We start from the raw sequence: 16,829 nt of genomic DNA, 5'->3' as shown, positions 1-16,829 counted from the left end.
GTCTCTTTTAGTACGTAACTTTAAACTACGAAAAGTTTAAAACACTCATAGCCTTCTTGTAAATTAGAAATAAACGTTTATTTCTAATTTACAAAGAATTAAAAACTCAATAAAGTTTGCAAGTTAGAGAATAGTACTGTGCGATTGTTAAATTAAATGAAACTGTAGATGTAGCTTAGTAGCACGAACCACGCCGCCGAATTAAATTACAACAGGAAGTTGAGCGCGTTGAACATAAAATGTAAAATTCAGCAAAATCAAGTAGATACACCGGAGCCCGTCCAGGAAATAAGCGGATAAGCCAGGAAATAACACGTTATCAAGTAGAACAGCTGTAGTGCAGCGCGTGGGCGGCGCGCGGCCTATCGACTGGCGCCGCGCCTTGCATACTCACCTCAAGGTCACCGCCGCCGCCTCCGCACCGACCGACCGACCCTACTCACAACCCTCTAAAAAAACCCTTACATTTTCAATTTTGCAAATTTAAAAAGTAACCCTCGTCCGGAAGGACGTCTCGCCGGGCGGGCGAGCGGCGCCCCGGGCGTCCCTGAGGAAACTGACGGACGTCGCCGGTCTTCCACGGGTTATATAGCCGGCAGCGGGGCGGGGCGCCGGCGCGAGTTGCGCCGTCGATTCGCGAACCCGATAAATAAATTAATTAAAAGTGCAAGTGAGTGATCGCCGCGTGCAGCCGACCTGAGCTCGTCTACGGATAGAGCTTCGCCTTAATTGGAATTTCAGACGCACCGGATACTTGCCGGAGGTCCGGATTGTTCCCGAGTTTGAAATTTACGAGCGAGCCTCGACGAGCCAAAACGGCTTTGGCTGCATATCGCAACAGCTGCTGCTACTACCCTACATGTACGACTTTTGTTAAAACTGTAGGTTTACGAACCCCCTAAATTGCCAAATTTGAGTAGGTAAACAAAACAAGGTAGAGTATCCATTCATCCATTTTTTGAGCAAATAGAGTAAGGCGTATACTTTTTAGTCACTGAGTCAACCGACTAGGAATAAAACAGATGTTAAAATAAGTGAAATATAACTTAGTTGCTATGCAAACTTTCCTTGGGTGGAGTTTTAGGTCTGGTAAGGCGCCCTTACAAGTTGTCCCTTTCGACAGTCGCTTGCCCTAAGTTGAAACATGCGACAGCTAAGCACAGGGTTATCAAATGTCGATTGAAGAAATCGGCCTAGTGCAAACGCGTCTTAAGCTCATTAGATATCTTTAACTAGTCCATGTAAAGCGAATTGATGTTAAAATTAAGTATATGAAAATATGCAAAACCAGAATGACTGTGACAACTATGTAAGTAATTAGTCCGACAACCCTATAGAGTCGGAATGTAGGTACGTTAGCACCTACTGAAACAAAATGACACATGTTATTCTAGATTTTTATAATGACATTATAATCTAGCCCGTAATACCAAACGTGGAAGTCGGAGGTGTGATACAAATACAGTCGGAGGTGTGATACATTTTGCAAGCTAAAGTGCAAAATGGAAAACAAGATTACGAAAGGAATGGAAATTGAAGAAAAGACACGTGTACATGCCAATTCTAACGTACACTGACATCAGAGTGATATTTGAATGATTATAATTTTTGGACACATAAACAGAAATGACAATAGTTATTTGTTTTACAAGGGGGCAAAGTTGTTGTTTAACCGCTCGTGCTAATATTGATACCCGAGCAAGCGAAAGATTCCATAATTGAACCACGAGCGTAGCGAGTGGTTCGAAAAATGGAATCTTGAGCGTTGCGAGGGTTTCAAAGCACAAGGGTTAAACAAAATTTGCCCCCGAGTGAAACACAAAATTTTTCACCACACCAACCCGAAGCAAATATTAAATATGTAAAATATCAAACAAAATCGAACCAAATCATATCCAAATGAATGTAATTAAATATTTATCATCCAAAATCATCATTTAGAAGTCAATTCTACCAGCAAACATAAGAAAACAACTCAAAATTTGCATTTGATTACTTTGCCTCACATGTGAATAAAATGCAACTTTGCTATTAGTTTTTGAAGTGCAAAGTAAGCCTTTCCGAGCTGGTGTGGTGAAAATATAATTAATATACTACAACTAATATTGACTAATACTGGAAGGAAAAAATGATAGCAAGAGAGGAAGGGGAAGAAGGAGGGTCACCTGGCTTGACAACATTAAAAAATAGATGAACGTGGATAACGTAGCCACGCTGACAAGAATAGCCATTCTTATCAGCAGAAGAGCAGGAGAGAGATGGCAAAGGTGGTCGCCGACGTCCGTTGGGGCATAGCAAATGAATAAGGAAATAATTTAATTATCTTGCATTTGGCTCGTACTTATCCGTACATGTATTCCCGCGAGCAAGACGCACGATAGCTAAAGGATATCATTCAGTTGTCATTCTGATGTCAGTGTACGTTCGAATTGGCCTGTAAGATGTATGAGTACGCAGAATGCCTTTGCGTGTAATTCCAATTGGTTAATGAGCGCGGGCTAGCCGGTCGCTTAGATAACCAGTGCCCACTATCGTTGAACTGAAGGCCCGATTCGGATTATGAAATAGACATATACTTGGTCAAGCAGATCTTGTCAGTAGAAAAAGGCGGCAAATTTGAAAAATGTAGGCGCGAAGGGATAGCGTCTCACAGAAAATTTAACTGACAACTACTGACAAGATTCAAGATTTGCTTGACCATCTATATTAGACATCTTTTAGATATCACCAAGATACGATAACGATATGTTTAAGATCTAACCTGTCAAATTTGACATTTGCGCGATTCTGGAGATACTCTTGAACGATTTTCATAGGATATGACTTAGAGATCTAATTCACATCTAATAGATATCTTACTCTATCTAACGTAAAAGTGACATTGGTTGCCCGAATTGCGCTGCAAAAGAGAACTAGTTGATATCTAAACTATAACGTATCTAGAATGGATCTAGTACGTGTCGTCTCTTGTGAATATCTTGAAGTTCGAATACGGCAGTGAGGCAGTTGGTAAGAAAATCTTGTAGTCATCTACGGACCGGTTGGAGGGTTGTTGTTGGCTGCATGAAGCTGAATTGTATTATGTTAAGCAATGAATAATATATAAACTAGGTGTAGTCCCAAAAGTCAGCAACCTAAGCTACCTCCCATACAACCATTTCCAGTCGCCGTTACGACGCGGTGTAGACACATCTTGTGTCGACACCGTCTGTTTCGGTCACAATTCCAGTCGCAGAGTCGTCGCCGTGTCGACACAGTTACCAGAAATGGGGAAGGGTCGACACATGACACAAAGTGACATAAAGTGTGGTCGCCGTGTGCACACATTGTTACGAGTTTGCGACTACTTTATGCCAAAATCATTCGTTCATTCGTTCATTTTGTTCGTGTCAAATGGAAACTGTCAGATGGAAAAATAGTTAAATAAAAATAAGTGACATTAATACGCCATCTCTAAAACGGATTACAAGACGTAATTATATATATTGTTTGCATTTATATTACAATAGGACTTAAATTATTATGGGGAATTAAACTGCTCGAGTGATTTGATAAACTAAGTGTAATATAATCAACGCGCCACCACATTGTTTTAGTTTAGCCGGAAATGAAATTGTTTACTTCTCAGTGCCTGTGTTCATAACTATATTATTTGATGCAGTTTTAGTACTTCGATGCGTATACTATACTTAAATAACAGAAATAACGCTTTACATACTACAAAACTTGTTAATTATGATGTATAAATATGGTTTAAGGCTGAGAAATATTGCAGTCACAAAGTAGTCGCAAATGTTTCGACTTTGTGTCGACTCTGTGTAGACACATGACACGCGCTGTCAAAAGTAATAACAAAGTTACTGGATTTGCAAAATGGCTCCTTGTGTTCATTTGTTTTCAGATATTCTCAAAGTGTAAAAATGCCGTGGTCAGAGATGGGACTTAATAGATTAACTGTTTATTCGACTAATTAATGGCATAAAAAAAGTTAATCCTCAAATTTTAATCGCGATTAGTTTAGTCGACCTAACATAGATTGAAATTGAATTAATCTGAATATTAATCGAATAAATTATCGATTAAATCTCGGTTGGAAGTTGACAGGGGGCCATTTTTGTACGTAAAAATAATAGAAATGTCTTGCACGCAGATGGTAGCCAAACACTTTGTCATAAAAGTCGAGATGGGTGTCGATTTATAGGTTTTAGCGAGTGCCATGCACTATGTCATAAAAGTCGTCATGGATGTCGTTTTATAGGTTTTAGGGGGCCCCGATTTAGAAAATGATGACCATTTTGAAATCCAAAATGGCGACCATGCACTTTGTCATAAAAGTCGTCATGGGTGTCGTTTTATAGGTTTTGGGGGGCGCAGATTTAGAAAATGATGACCATTTTGAATTCCAAAATGGCGGCCATGCACTATGTCATAAAAGTCGTCATGGATGTCGTTTTATAGGTTTTAGGGGACGCAGATTTCGAAAGGAAGACACAAATCCAAGGGATTACGTAGAAAAGGAACCAGACATTCTTCTAAGTGAGGTCGAATCAGCTATTCAGATGCTGAAGCTCAATGCTTGCGGTAGCGATGGCATAACGGCACAGATGCTGAAAAGTATAGGTGTCGAAGGGTGGAAAATCATGCACAAGATCTGCGAGAAGGTCTGGAGAACAGGCGTATGGCCCGAGGACTGGACCGAATCCACAGTAGTACCCCTGCACAAGAAAGGTTCTCCGCGCAAATGTGAAAATTACCGCACCATATCGCTCATATCACATGCCAGCAAAGTCTTCTTGCGAATCCTGAACAAGCGGCTAGAGAACTATATTGCCAGGTAAATATCCAGGGAGCAGGCAGGATTTGTAAGGGGTAGAGGTACTCGGGAGCAAATACTCAACGTGAGGCAATTGATCAATCAATTGCCTCACGTTGAGTATTTGCTCCAGCAGTAAATGCAGAGGGCACGACGTCTTTATGGCTATGTGCTTGATTGACTACGCAAAGGCTTTTGATTGCATCAACTGGGGTAAAATGTTCGGAGTAATGGGCGAAATGGGGATACCGCAGCACCTAATCTTTCTTGTGCAAAACCTATACTTGAGCAGCGAGTCTAGAGTGTGGATAGAGGACACTGTGTCACAACCCTTTAGAGCTGAACGAGGAGTGCGGCAAGGTTGTATCCTGTCACCGCAGCTGTTCAATCTCATCGGTGAACACATAATGAGAAGGGTATTGGAAGGCTGGGAGGGGGGTATCCAGGTTGGTGGCCAAAAAATCAGTTACCTCCGTTTTGCAGATGACACGACTATAATAGGTGCCTCTGAAAACGAACTTGCACTGTTGCTGCGAAGGATTGAGCTCGTCAGCAATGAGTATGGTCTTAAAATCAACAGAAGTAAGACAAAGTTGATGTTTATTGACCGCCCTGGTAAAGCGCAGAGAACATACGAGTTGCACGATCTGGAGGTGGTTCACAAGTTTGTGTACCTGGGATCTCAAATAAGTGACGATGGGGAATGCGGCCCAGAGGTAGTTAGAAGAGCACAGATGGCCAAAGCTGCGGTGAAAAGACTCGAGGTAGTTAGAAGAGCACAGATGGCCAAAGCTGCGGTGAAAAGACTCGAGAAAATATGGGATAACAGAAGCATAAACCGCAAAACAAAGATCAGACTAATGCGGACCCTTGTTTTCTCGATCTTCTTATACGCGTCCGAAACCTGGACCATCAAAACCGAAACCCGTCGCAGGATAGATGCGTTCGAGATGTGGTGCTAGCGGAGAATGCTCCGGATCTCATGGACTGAACGCCGTACAAATGCATCAATTCTCGACGAACTTAACATTACAACGAGGCTCTCCACTGTTTGCTCCCAACGTGTACTTGGTTTCTTCGGCCATCTGAGCAGGGCAGGGCCAGATAGCCTGGAAAAGCTCCTTATTACTGGCCGTATGGCAAGGAAGCGTAGGGGTGGACGTATGGCCACGCGTTGGGCGGACAGAATAACGTCAGAGACAAACGCCACATTGCAGGCTAGCATGCACTGGGCCCAAGACAGAGTGGCTTGGAGAGCGCTGGTGAAAAGTGTCCACATTCGTCACGTCCCTCAGCCATGAGGATACGACAAGGAAGAGGAAGAGAAGAGATTTCGAAAATGATGGCCATTTTGGAATCCAAAATGGCGGCCATGCACTATGTCATAAAAGTTGTCATGGGTGTCATTTTATAGGTTTTGAGGGGGTCCTGATTTCGAAAATGATGACCATTTTGGAATCCAAATTGGCGGCCATGCACTATGTCATAAAAGTCGTCATGGATGTCGTTTTATAGGTTTTAGGGGGCCCCGGTTTCGAAAATAATGACCATTTTGGAATCCAGAATGGCGGCCATGCACTATGTCATTAAAGTCGTCATGGGTGTCGTTTTATAGGTTTTGGGGGGCGCAGATTTCGAAAATGATAACCATTTTTGATTCCGAAATGGCGGCCTTGCACTATGTCATAAAAGTCGTCATGGATGTCGTTTTATAGGTTTTAGGGGGACCCGATTTAGAAAATGATGACCATTTTGAAATCCAAAATGGCGACCATGCACTATGTCATAAAAGTCGTCATGGGTGTCGTTTTATAGGTTTTGGGGGGCGCAGATTTAGAAAATGATGACCATTTTGGATTCCAAAATGGCGGCCATGCACTATGTCATAAAAGTCGTCATGGATGTCGTTTTATAGGTTTTAGGGGACGCAGATTTCGAAAATGATGGCCATTTTGGAATCCAAAATGGCGGCCATGCACTATGTCATAAAAGTTGTCATGGGTGTCGTTTTATAGGTTTGAGGGGGTCCTGATTTCGAAAATGATGACCATTTTGGAATCCAAATTGGCGGCCATGCACTATGTCATAAAAGTTGTCATGGGTGTCGTTTTATAGGTTTTAGGGGGCCCTGATTTCGAAAATGATGACCATTTTGGAATCCAAAATGGCGGCCATGCAGTATGTCATAAAAGTCGTCATGGCTGTCGTTTAATAGGTTTTAGGGAGCGCAGATTTCGAAAATAATAACTATTTTGGAATCCAAGATGGCGGCCATGCACTATGTTAAAAGTCGACATGGATGTCGTTTTATTGGTCATGGTCATCATTTTCGAAATCTGCTCTTCCTAACACCTATAAATCAACATCTATGACGGCTTATATGACAAAGTGTACGGCAGACATCTTGGAATCCAAAATGGTCATCATTTTCGAATTCTGCACTCCCTAAAACCTATAAAACGATATCCATGACGACTTTTATGACAAAGTGCACGGCACACATCTTGGATTCCAAACTGGTCATCATTTTCGAAATCGGCACTTCCTAAAACCTATAAAACGATATTCATGACGACTTTTATGACAAAATACGTAGCCGCCATCTTGGATTATAAAATGATCATCGTTTTCGAATTCTGCACTCCCTAAAACCTAAAAATCAACATCCGTGACGACGCAAGTTATGTTTATTTTCAGATCTAACAAATTGCTACAGAATACAAAGGACAAAAAAGAAGCGAGGAGGTAATGAAACAAGCAAAAATACAGATGATTCCTCGACGCAATTGGATGCTTCTTAAATTGAGTCCAGATTTTTTTGTCATAAAAGTTTTTATTTTTCACATTACCTACTCTCACAAGTTCCGTGACATTTCGACCTTGCAATTTTTTAAGTAAATGTTTTTGTTTATCTATGAGGATCTCACTAGAATAATATAATATAATCAAGGTATGTTTATATTTGATGATTGAAATAGTAACGCAAAAAAAAATTATATTTGTGTCTTATATTCCTGCCGAAGACTTTTATTTTTCCTTTTCCTTCTACACAAGGTTGGCCAAGTAATAAGAATTTAGGGCTCTCAATTTTATTTTGACTTCTACAACAGTAAAGCTACGAGGCCGTGATTGGTATCGTTTTCGTATAAATTCGCAGTACCAAATTTAGTTATGGTATCACATTGACACCATTCCAAAGTAAAAACATATAAACTTATTAAAATACTTTCTTTTAAATTCCTCTTCACGCTTAAACTGCTGAACAGTTTTAATTTAAATTTAGTACACATATATTTTGAGTCCCGAGACAGGACATAATAAGTTATCTCAAAAATCATCCTTTAAAGGTGTGAAATGAGGTGTAGGGGGGAATTCAGAATTGACTTCTTGAAGTTAATACTGTTTAAGTTTAGGTTTGAAGTCATGTTTTTTTATCATTTTTAACTAAATCAAAGATGTAGACCATCCCAAATTTAATATAAATCGGTTCAGCGGTTATTGATTTCCCGTACAAATTTCCACGCCACTTTTCACACCTTCAAAAGATGATTTTGGTTATAAGATCTATCCTATGTCCTGTTCCGGGACGCAAACTATTTCTATACCAAATTTCAACGAAATCGGTTCAGCGGATAAGCGTCAAGAGGAGTTTAAAAAAAACCGGCCAAGTGCGAGCCGGACTCGCGTATTAAGGGTTCCGTACATTAAGTCCGACTCGCGCTTGACTACACATTTCTAATAGGTTTTCCTGTCATCTATAGGTAAAGAACTATTTTGTGTATTCAGACGGACAGACATACAGACGCACGAGTGATCCTATAAGGATTCCGTTTTTTGCTTTTGAGGTACGGAACCCTAAAAAGATTTTTTTTAATTTTGTGGAATGGTGTCAATGTGATACCCTAAATGGATTCAGCAACCCAGATTTATACGAAAACGATACCATACACGGCCTAGCACCTTCACCGATGTAGATATATCAAGATAAAATTGAGAGCCCTAAATAAACTTTCAAGAGCGGATATCTCAAAAACTATTCAACTCTTCTTTTGCCTGGCTCCTTCCCATTTACTTGGGGTCGGCCCTTCTAATCATGCGTCGCCAGGCCGGTCGGTCCTGGGTCGTCTCTGGTCTTAGATTTCCATTCTTCATATCTTTTCTTACAACTGCCATCCAGGTTGTCAGGGGTCTCCCTGGTCCCCGAGCTGCAACAGCCATATCCAGGACTTTTTTGGTCATGTGTTCTGGTGGTCGTCGCATCACATGGCCATACCACCTTAATCGGCTCTCTATGAGTTTTTCTGGGATAGGTTTCACCTTGAAACTGCCTCTTATATAATTATTTTTGATATGGTCAAGCCTCGTAACGCCGCCTGCCCATCTGAGCATTTTCATTTCAGCGCAGTGTATCTTATTTTCGTGCTGCTTTTTGAGTGGCCAGCATTCAGCCCCATACGTCATTGCTGGGCGCACTGCTGCTTTATATACTTTGCCCTTGATTCTTACTGGCATTCTACTATCACAGAGCACACCCGTGAGCTCTCTCCACTTCATCCACCCCGTGTTTATACGATGGGTAACATCCATGTCTATTGACCCATCATCACAGATAATAGAACCGAGGTATTTGAAGTGGGAAACCTTTTTCAACACATGGTTTTGTAAGAAGATACTGGCGCTATTGTTGGTGTTACTGAAATTACAATGCATGTACTCCGTCTTCTCTTTACTCACTCAAAAACTATTCAACATATCGAAAAAATTGACTGAATAAACTTGTAACAAATTAAATTAACTTTCATTTTGTATAAGTGGCCATGTCGCTAAGATGCATAGTTTCCGAGATATAATCGAAAAACCGAAAAATGGGACCTTCAAAGCCCCCTCTCTTCCCCCCGCTCAAGGGCTACGGCCGGGGACTTTTGATATGTTCACCTCCTAACTTGTCCAAACCAAGTTACAGAGTCAAAAATTGTGTTCCGAGCATTTCCCTCTACAACTTTTTGGAGCATTCGTTGGCTGACCTAAGTAGCTTATTGCATTTCTTTAAAAACTTTTCCGTAAAAGGTTGACGGGTGTTGGATGTTTATATGGTTTTGGTCGATTATTATCATTTGCATCGCCCATGATGACTTACTAGAATTACTTACGAGCACACGAGACACTAATAGTACTTTGACAAACCTTGGTTTTCAAGAGGTATTTTATATTGACATTTGCTGTCACAAATTTGCTGTCAGATTTAGTCGCAAACCGCACGCAAAGTGCACACAAATGTGTCGACACCTTGTTACGGAAAAGTGTACACACGGCGACGACACTTTGTTTCGAAACAATTCTAGACACATTGTGTGGACTCTGTTACGACACATCTGACATTTAGTTACCACTTTGATGATTCTGCGACTGGAATGGTTATATGGGCTTCCACAAGAAATCACCGCAAATTTTCTTTACCATCCGCTTGGGATAAGTGGTAGACCTATAACACTTTAAACTCTCGCGTTTTGTACACATATTCAATTACACAAACGGGTCTACCGCGATATAATTTCATTGTTTTTACCTTTAATTCCGACGTTTCAGCTGAGTTGCACCAGCTGTGGTCACGGAAAGACTGACGTCCCAACAAATGTCAACGGAGATATTAATAAAACAACACTAAACTACCCGAAATTAGTTTATAAAAAAATAGTTTATATCGCGGTAGACCCGTTTGTGTAATTGAATAAGTGGTAGACCTATTAGAGTTAGACCGTAAAAAGTCTACAGCGATTTTGATAGCCCACGCAGTGAAAGTGTCATTTTAAACGTCAAACTTCTATGAAATTATGACGTATAAATAACACTTACACTGCGTGGGCCATCAAATCCGCTGCAGAGTTTTATTGGTGCGACTATAATACGCTGTACTTTAGGGTGGTATTCCACCTGACCAATTTCTTTGTCCAATGTGTATTTTGTCTCTCATTTTGCTTAATTAGAGAGTGAGACGCAATTAAATTAGACCAAGATATTGGACAGATGGAATAACACCCTAACCTACGCATCTTTTCTAAGAATCTCGATGACGCATTTTAAGTTGCTAACACACTATCGCACCGCACCAAGGTCATTGTGGGACGCACCCATAAGTAAGAGGGAGAAAGAGATATCGCTTTCTCCCTTTTACTTATGGGTGCGTCCCACAATGACCTTGGTGCGGTGCGATAGTGTGTTAGCAACTTTACGTTCGTTCGATAGCGTAAGTAAGACTCGCTTGCGATTGGTAACCGTAATGGCTCCTCTACACGATGGGCCAACGCCGGCCACTCCAAGGGACACATTTATGCGTTAGAGGGAGCAATTGATATTGCTATCTCATTCTACCGCATGGCTACGTCCCTTGGAGTGGCTGGCGCTGGCCCATCGTGTAGAGGAGCCATAACAAATAACTAACATAAACACAAAGGTTGATCTGCCTTTTGCGATAATATTTGACGACCCACATTGATTTTTACACCCACGATTTTTTTAAATAACTTTTTAATAAAATAAAAAAATTGACGAATTAGCGAAAATGATACATTGTTGTGCGACTACGTGTATATAACCACAGAATAAATAATAGTACTAGGTACAGAAGACTCACTCTCAAACGCGTCTGTCACGATCAGCATAGATATGGCCGCTAGGTGGCGACAGCGCCACGCGCGGCTTATGGCAAACCCCAAAATTGGGGCCGAACGGATGTACTTTTAGCTACCTGTTGTAGCAAAGCGACGAAATCGCGGAGTGAGACACGCCTGATGTAACTAACACTCTTTATGAGAGAGTGTGATGAAAATAGGTACCCTTTCGTTTGTACCGTACTCAACGTTACCCCCTTTATTAATAATATATTACCTTTTACAACATTCTGCTACCACAAAAATTCTTTTATAACCCAGTTCCCCTTGTATCGATTGCCTGCATTTTCCATTCTATTTATATCGAAGTAGTCGGCGGCAGCGATTTCCGATACAAGCGCAATCTTGCTTTCCTATTACACTTATAATTGTAATGGTGTATTTTTTGCAGATATTTAACACATTTAACAATTCTAAAAGGAACGATTCCTATACAAAAATAAATGAGCTCATCACGGAAAATTAACAATTTCGGTAGGTACCTGTGCATAATGAATTAATGAACTCACACCGGGATTTTGGCGCCAAAATTGTAATTAATTTACAAGTTTTACAATTTTAACGCCATCATCAATGTATCTACGAAACTTTTTTTTATCAACTGGATCTGGGCAGAGTTGTAATTGTAATACTGGCGATAAATTATCGTCACACATAATTTAAAAAAAAATACAATTACTTACTAAACTTTTTTTGTCGGTAAAAAAGTAAACCTCTCAAAAAAATTTGGAATTGAATTAAGTATATTATGAAAAAACATGTAGGTAGTCGTCAAGAATTCATTTATGAGCCATTTCGTACCATGTCACAGTGACAATTAATAGTATGTACAAAATAATTAAAAAAAAAACACACATCTAAAAATATATAAAAATTATCTGAACTACTTAAATATTTAAATTCTATAACAAATAAGAAAAAAACTTGCCGCCCGAACAGGGACTTGAACCCTGGACCCTTGGATTAAAAGTCCAATGCTCTACCGACTGAGCTATCCGGGCTATGTATAATGCCCCGAAAATACGTAATACAAGCCCGTTGACTTATGACGTTTTGTTCCTGAGTATTTCATTGTCGTTATAGATAAGAAGGTGCCGTTCTCAGACTTTACAAAATAAAAGGGACAAATATTGGGATGCATTTTTTACATGAGATGTCCAACTGTGAATGAAAATACCGATTACTTTTACAGTACAGTCAGCAGCAGAAGTTGCCAAGCGGGCGAGGTATTCAAAATTACCTTGACGCGCTCTTATTCTTTTAACAATAAAGTCGCGTTAAGATCATTTTGAACATCTCGCCCGTTTAGCAACTATTGTTGCTCACTGTACTACTTGCTTTCGAATAGGGAGAAATACTGCAATGTTCTGCCACCAGAGGCAGCACTAGCACAAACCGTAAACCATAGACATTAGAGTAACTTTTTGCCTAGTAGTGGTAACTATGCCGTAATTAGTTTATTGACAAGTTTTCACAGATTATTGGTTACGTACAAATATTACATTACCTAATGCATCAAGGGCCAAGGCGGTTTATTTACAGTTTGCGCTAGTGGCACCCTCTACGCAGAGTTTTGCGCAATATTCGCTATTCTTTACACTTTTTGTTTTTTCTTTATATTATTTTAATATACTTATATATAACTGAAATGTTTATTTAATATAGGATGACCGCAAACAAACATACGGTCCGATTGATTTCGTTAGGTAGGTATTGGTGACTATACCACATTATAACTAATATTTTTTTTACTTAGTTATTTTAATTAATTTGTTTTATTAAAAAAATACGTTTTAAATGATTAAAAAGATAATTAAAATTAAATTTATGTATGGATCAATTAATAGTAACTCGGTCTGGCGTTGCATGCGGATGTGGCACTAATGTGCCACTAAAATAGGTATTATCTTGACTGATATAAGTGATATACTTAGACTAAGGGTCGGTTGTACCAAACTGTTCGTATCGTTAAAAAGTTCGCTAAATTTTTATGTATGGAAAGTTTCATAGTAAAGCGCCGGGGCGCGCCGGCTGACGTTGATCAGTCTGTCAAATGTGGTTGGTGCAACTGGCCCTAAGACGTAACATAAAATACATATACCTAAATGTAAACCACTTTCTTGTTCAAATCATGCGCCTTGAGATGTTTAGTTAGAAGAATTAAGCGCCTAATATTATATTTTCTTTCCTGAGGCTCAAAGAAAAAGTAAACATAACAATTGTTTTGAATCCAATAGTAAGGTTTTGTTTATACTAATCAGCATCAATGTAACCCTCTACAAACATTTCACTATCGTTACTCTTTGACCACTGTAAGCACTTTATCAGTTATTTCAGTCGATTATCTCGAGCCCCTGTGGCCTAATGGATAAGGCATCGGCCTCCTAAGCCGGGGATTGTGGGTTCGAGTCCCACCAGGGGTACGCGAACTTTTGTTTTATTAGAATCCGATTATTTTTTTAAAAGAATTGTCGAGTGATGAATGCTTGAAAGAAATAAACTCACAGCAAACACCAATTGTAACGTGATACGCCGGAAAATTGCTTTTTGTTTGTTTTTCGTGAAAGCGCGGCCGTCACTGGAATTTTCGGCTGTTTATCCGATAATGTGCCCGCTGTCTGTACCCTGCTCCTATTCGACAAATCGTTTACAACCATTTATTTCTGCTAGTCCTGACAATTATTTGGAAGATAATAATATATTAGCAAATTGATGCCAGTATCTACATATACTACACTGTAGGTATTCATGGACATTTGTTTGAAATTTAGTTTAGCTTTGGTTTATTTAAGAATTTATGTGAGTAAATAATTAAATATTTAATATTAATTTGTCTTCAAACAAAAACGTAACTTAGACACTGACATATCTAATCCATATCGTACCTAGTCGTAATATTTGATGTATCTTAAAGTTCGAATCAGGCTGACATTAGTCACATTAGATAAATGGCGCCATCGCCCTCCAAGAATGTTTAGTCGTGCTCTACTCTAACAGCAAACGTTAGTAGATTATTTAAAATTCTAAGCAAACACACTTGGATATAATATAAAGGAATAGGACACGAGCACGCATATAATATGCTTTATTACGTCGTACAGTCGCAATAAAGACCAATAGAAATTGTGAAATGCCTTCAATATTGAAAACGGCGACCCAGTTCCTGCGGTCGGGGGTGAGAGGGGGGGACGGCGAGGGGGGACAATTAATACAAGCTCGTCATCTGTTTTATGAGTGGACCGGCCATACTTGTGTGTGATAGGGGCGAGAAAATTGTTTCACTGTACCGCTCATCTACTTTTTGGAGGCAATTCGGGAAATTGTGGGGCGAGTTCGAAACGGCTGCGGTGAAACTTATTTCGAGTACGAAGATTTCAGCTACATAATGTACATAAAATGCATGAGTCTAATTGTACATAATGCGTAGTATAGTCATGGTATTAGGTACATTTTGTATGGCCCAAAATAATTAAGAAATAGGTCAGATTATGCAGGATTTTCTCCCGATCTTCTTGTCGTTTTATATGTCGTGTACATTCTGTCGTATTTTAATAATTTAATTGATTGTTATTGACAAGGCAGTCTCTAACGTTGAGTTAATCATTTTAAAACATGCGTGTCAATGTTCGATAAAGGCTAAATCAAAATATTTATTTGGAGCGGGGCACGTGTCCGATCCGATCCGAGTCCATATTGAACTGGGAAATATCGGAGCACCTCAGGAAGAAAATCACAAGTGACAGAAGCCTTAATTCAGCCCGATCTGACTCGGTCCGACGGACGGCGGCTGACGGGTAGATTGGGTATACGCTTCTAGTCTACAGACAGACAGTATTTTATATTTCTTATAGAAGGTAGGTACAAGAAACAGAGTCGACAAATTGTGGTACTCATCGTGACTAAAAAATTAGCACATCTGGAAAATGTGTATAAAGTATAGGTAATTATTTACTTACGATGTAATAATATTATTATGTAAAAAGTATTGAGTATTGAGTAGACGGAAAAGGGTATCTGCTCCATCCGGAGCTTTTGTCACAGACTATACTTTTTAGGGTTCCGTACCCAAAGGGTAAAACGGGACCCTTTTACTAAGACTTCGCTGTCCGTCCGTCCGTCCGTCTGTTTGTCACCAGGCTGTATCTCACGAACCGTGATAGCTAGACAGTTGAAATTTTCACAGATGATGTATTTCTGTTGCCGCTATAACAACAAATACTAATAACAGAATAACATACAGATTGAAGTGGGGCTCCCATACAGCAAACGTGATTTTTGACCAAAGTTAAGCAACGTCGGGCGTGGTCAGTACTTGGATGGGTGACCGTTTTCTTTTTGCATTTTTTTCCGTTTTGTTTTTTTGCTTTATGGTACGGAACCCTTCGTGCGCGAGTCCGACTCGCACTTGGCCGGTTTTTTTAACAGCCATCGAGACGAATTTAATAAGTTTAATTTCAGTAAAGTTGCTGTTTTATCAATGTCTAACTTCGATCTATAATATATGTAATCTAGGAACCAGACTCACATTACTCCAAATTGACAAGTTTTATTTTCCTATGTTATTTCGAGAACACTAATATCTATACCTACGTATAAGATAATTGTAGGTACCTATCTAGATAGATTAGGAAAGTAATAAGCATAAAATTCATAGATGGATAAGACAAATAAAGAGTTTGAGATTTAAGTAATAAAAACAGGCAGGGCGCTTTAATCCTTTCGATTTTATAAAACCCAATGGAATATCTCATCTCATACATGTCTTAACTACATTCGAACGCTGCAAGAGCATATCCTGAAACAGCGGAAGTAATATCCTGAAGTTCAAGTTTTGCTGTCGTCGTTAGTTATAAGCGCTCTTATACATATTAAGTGACATCCTTTCGTTTCGACGGCTATATGTCGCTTTCCAGCACAAAAGGGTCCTTAATTCTGAAATTCCAACAGAAATTCTGATAGAAACGTCCTTTTTGCAGATGAAGCATAAAGACCCTTCTCTGCTGGAAAACCACATATATAGCAATAGAAATTCTATGGAATTTAAAGTACTGTTATGAGACCAAATATTTTCTTCTATGTTAGTTTTACATCCGTACCATACCATACACTGAGTTGACTTGACGTGTGTGTTGTCGAGCCAGTACAAGTTGTATCTGCTGCTCTGTCGCTCGAATATACAAGAGTGATAAAGAGCCAGATAAAGATTTTCGATTTTTAAATGCTGGCGGTAGACCCTCGGGCTCATGGCATGATACCTACTGTAAAGCAGCTTTTTTCGTAGATGTAACTATCTGCACCAAAATCATCTGACGGTTAAAGCGGTAGTGTTTTCATCGACTACTCGCCCA

General features: G+C 39.7%; 1 protein-coding gene, 1 long non-coding RNA gene and 2 other non-coding genes across 4 annotated transcripts in view; 2 read left to right on the top strand and 2 right to left on the bottom strand.

Moving 5' to 3' along the window:
* LOC134670120 (uncharacterized) overlaps window positions 1–16,829 on the top strand; it is a 381,632-nt gene that overhangs the window by 134,605 nt on the left and 230,198 nt on the right. The gene's annotated exons all lie outside the window — the stretch shown is intronic.
* Window positions 1–16,829, bottom strand: part of LOC134670082 (matrix metalloproteinase-2-like) — a 218,612-nt gene that overhangs the window by 128,985 nt on the left and 72,798 nt on the right. The gene's annotated exons all lie outside the window — the stretch shown is intronic.
* Trnak-uuu (transfer RNA lysine (anticodon UUU)) lies at window positions 12,410–12,482 on the bottom strand. The gene has a single exon. It is a non-coding gene; the product is annotated as a tRNA-Lys (tRNA).
* Window positions 13,832–13,904, top strand: Trnar-ccu (transfer RNA arginine (anticodon CCU)). Its single transcript has one exon. It is a non-coding gene; the product is annotated as a tRNA-Arg (tRNA).

This window comes from Cydia fagiglandana, chromosome 13, assembly GCF_963556715.1.
Source record: "Cydia fagiglandana chromosome 13, ilCydFagi1.1, whole genome shotgun sequence".
Classification (NCBI taxonomy): Eukaryota; Metazoa; Arthropoda; class Insecta; order Lepidoptera; family Tortricidae; genus Cydia; species Cydia fagiglandana.
The sequence above is the reverse complement of the archived record's forward strand: the minus strand, read 5'-3'. Positions and strand labels throughout refer to the sequence as shown.